Below are 3,166 nucleotides of genomic sequence, written 5' to 3'. Positions count from 1 at the left end.
TAGAAATTCAAGGTAAATCAAACCCATGGTACATACTTAAAGGCCTGCTTCAACCCAGACATAGCTGTATATTTTTTCCATGATATTCATGGTAAATACAATTTCATACACATTTGACCACATAAGCCATGTTCTTCTTATGCACCTCTATAACAAAGAACTATGTAGGTGAAATACCACTACCAGAAATTATAGCCTTAAGGGAGAAAATTGTGCTTCTTGATTCCTAGACTAGAGAACAAGAAAGCAAGTGTAAGCACAAAGGTGTCGGTGTTTTCCTAATTAAACAGTACAATGCCTTTACTAAATATGTACTTAATCCAGGACAAATATTATCTACTTTCCAAATTTCATAAAATATTAAAAATATTTTTGTGATTTTTTTCTTTTTTAATGCTTCACAAATTTGCATGTCATCCTTGCACAGGGACCGTGCTAATCTCTGTATTGTTCCAATTGTAGTATATGTGCTGCCAAAGTGAACACAAAAGTACAGTTTTAAAAATCAAATTTCACTAACACAAGAAGCATTTCTACATGATATTTTGAAAGGAATTCTTGAATAATGGCTATCACATTCTTCAGGCTTTTTTTTTTTCCTTCTCTATGTACATCTTCCTCAAGAAGCTTGTGAGATTTTGGACACTTCAAAGGTCAAAGAGCTTTAATTTTGTCAATTCCACATTTTTAGTTTAACAAGTACATCTCCATTCAAAGTTCTTGAGACCACTCTCAGTAATCAGAACTTGAAAGCTAATCTGATTATGTAGTTTAGCTCACTGCAGTTGTAATACTTCTTTTTTCTTTCAGTACAATGGTCAAATTCAGGGCAATTCCTTCCCATAACTGAAATGGAGGCTAAATTACTGATTTAGTATATATTATTACTATGGTTATCAGTAATATATATGACATTTTGAATTTTCTTTTAAGCAACTTTTCACATTCTATGACTTCTTTTTTTTTATTATGTTATGTTAGTCACCATACAGTACATCATTAGTTTTTGATGTAGTGCTCCATCATTCATTGTTTGCATATAACACCCAGTGCTCCATGCAATACGTGCCCTCCTTAATACCCATGACTGAGCTAGCCCATCCCCCCACCGCTCTCCCCTCTAAAACCCCTCAGTTTGTTTCCTGGAGTCCATAGTCTCTCATGGTTCATCTCCCCCTCTGTTTTTCCCCCATGACTTCTAAAATATTAGTTCATTAATGCCACAGTAATTTGAAAATATCTCTGTATTAGTCAGTTTGGGCTGCTCTAGCAAAATACCATAGACTGAGTAGCTTATAAAAAATAGAAATACATTTCTCACAGTTCTAGATACTCACAGTCTGATGTCATTTTGTAGCAATGGTCAAGTTCTGTTGAGGGCCCTCTTCTGAGATGCAGACTGCTGAATCTCCTTGTTTCCACATGGTGGAAAGTGAGAGATATCTCTGGGATTTTTTTTAGAAGGGCACTAATCTCACTTATGAGGGCTATTATCTTCATGACCCAATCACCTCCCAAAGGTCTTGCCTACTAATACCATCACAATGGAGGTTAGGGTTTCAACAAATGATTTTGAGGGGACATGAACATTCAGTTCATAGCAATCTCAAAAGCAGCAAGTGATTTAATTTACAATGACTTTAATGAAATTAGAATAGAATGTGTTTTCTGACATCAGAATTTACAAAATGTCCCCGTATAAGATTTATCACATTTATAAATTAAACTGACTAAAATTCTAAGAAGCCAAACTCCATTGTAGTTCAACTATGTTTTATTTCCAGCATTTATTTTATCACTGAAATCTGTGTGCATGTTTTAAGACTTTTGGCATATTTGAGTAACATGGAGAAATCATATGTTGTATTTCATTATTCAATGTTCTTGTATCATTAATGAATCCAAACTTCTGGAAAGCTTTAGGTTCACATGATGTTAGTGTTGACATCATTCAAATAATATAAATTTAGTATGTGCATTAAAACATATAGAACATCTTTAGAGGAAAAAGCTGCAATATAGTCATTTGCTATCTGAGGAAAACTATACGCAGTAACACTAAAAGACAAGATGATAGGAGTGGAAAATTAGATATAAGTTTATGATGTGATAAAAATAATAGAAAAGTAAAACTCTCCTTGACAATTTAACATAAGGAGTTTGTTCAAGAGAGACTATGACATAGTTTCATCAAGCAATAAATGATGTATTCAGTACTCTAAAATGCGGAGGGAACTCTGATAGTGTTTACTTGAAAAATAATTCTTTGGACAATTAAATTAGCCTCTAGTATCACAAGTATAGAAACACACTGAAAGTGGGAAATAAATTGTCAAAAGTTTTAAATGCATAATTCATGAAGGTTTGCTGTGATGCAACCCTTTATGATACAGCATTTGTCTGAATTTGGATACATTTTGTAACTCCGTCTAAGAATATTTAGTTAACAGATTTATCAGCAGGAAAATGTACTCATTCATTAATTGCTTTTCTATAGCCAAAATATTCGAAGTAATGGAGGTATTTGTAAACAAAGACTCAGAGTTGTCCTCTATCACACTAATCTCAAAAACTTGGATTATATTTTATAGACTCCTTCCATTAATAATTCTATTAGGGATATCTAACCTATAAATTTACCTAAATCTTAAAAAAGATATTTATATTATTATGCTATATATCAGGTAATAAAAATTCACAACTATACATTACAGTATAGGTGTTATTGGCACAACTCAGGATGGTGTGCATTCATTACTCACATATTATAGTTAATATATCAATATAAATATGCAAATATATTACATTCTATATATATAGGTTACCAGTCATTAAAACATAGGTTACAGTAAAGTTAACAATATTATAATGGCTGCAACTACTCCTTTACTGCTTCTACACTTCTTATTTCATTTAATTTGTACAATGACTCTGTTTAGTAATTACAAGTATTCCATTTTCCAAATGAGGAATTTGAGGCCTAGAAAGGCTAAGTTCTCCACAGTCACACAACTAATTAGTGTCATAGCAAGAACTTGAAAGAGAGCCAATCTGACCTACAGAGTGGCTTTTGATGTAAAAACTAAATACAAATAATCTATTTTAGCCTTTCATAATTATCATGATATAAATCATCTTTAGGCAAAAATACATATGTATGTCACAT

General features: G+C 32.2%; 1 non-coding gene across 1 annotated transcript; it reads right to left on the bottom strand.

Moving 5' to 3' along the window:
• Window positions 1-382: 382 nt before the first annotated feature.
• Window positions 383-486, bottom strand: LOC117797529. Its single transcript, XR_004622544.1, has one exon. It is a non-coding gene; the product is annotated as a U6 spliceosomal RNA (small nuclear RNA).
• Window positions 487-3,166: the final 2,680 nt, after the last annotated feature.

This window comes from Ailuropoda melanoleuca, chromosome X, assembly GCF_002007445.2.
Source record: "Ailuropoda melanoleuca isolate Jingjing chromosome X, ASM200744v2, whole genome shotgun sequence".
Classification (NCBI taxonomy): Eukaryota; Metazoa; Chordata; class Mammalia; order Carnivora; family Ursidae; genus Ailuropoda; species Ailuropoda melanoleuca.
Note: the sequence above shows the minus strand (reverse complement) of the source record. Positions and strands in the feature narration are given on the sequence as shown.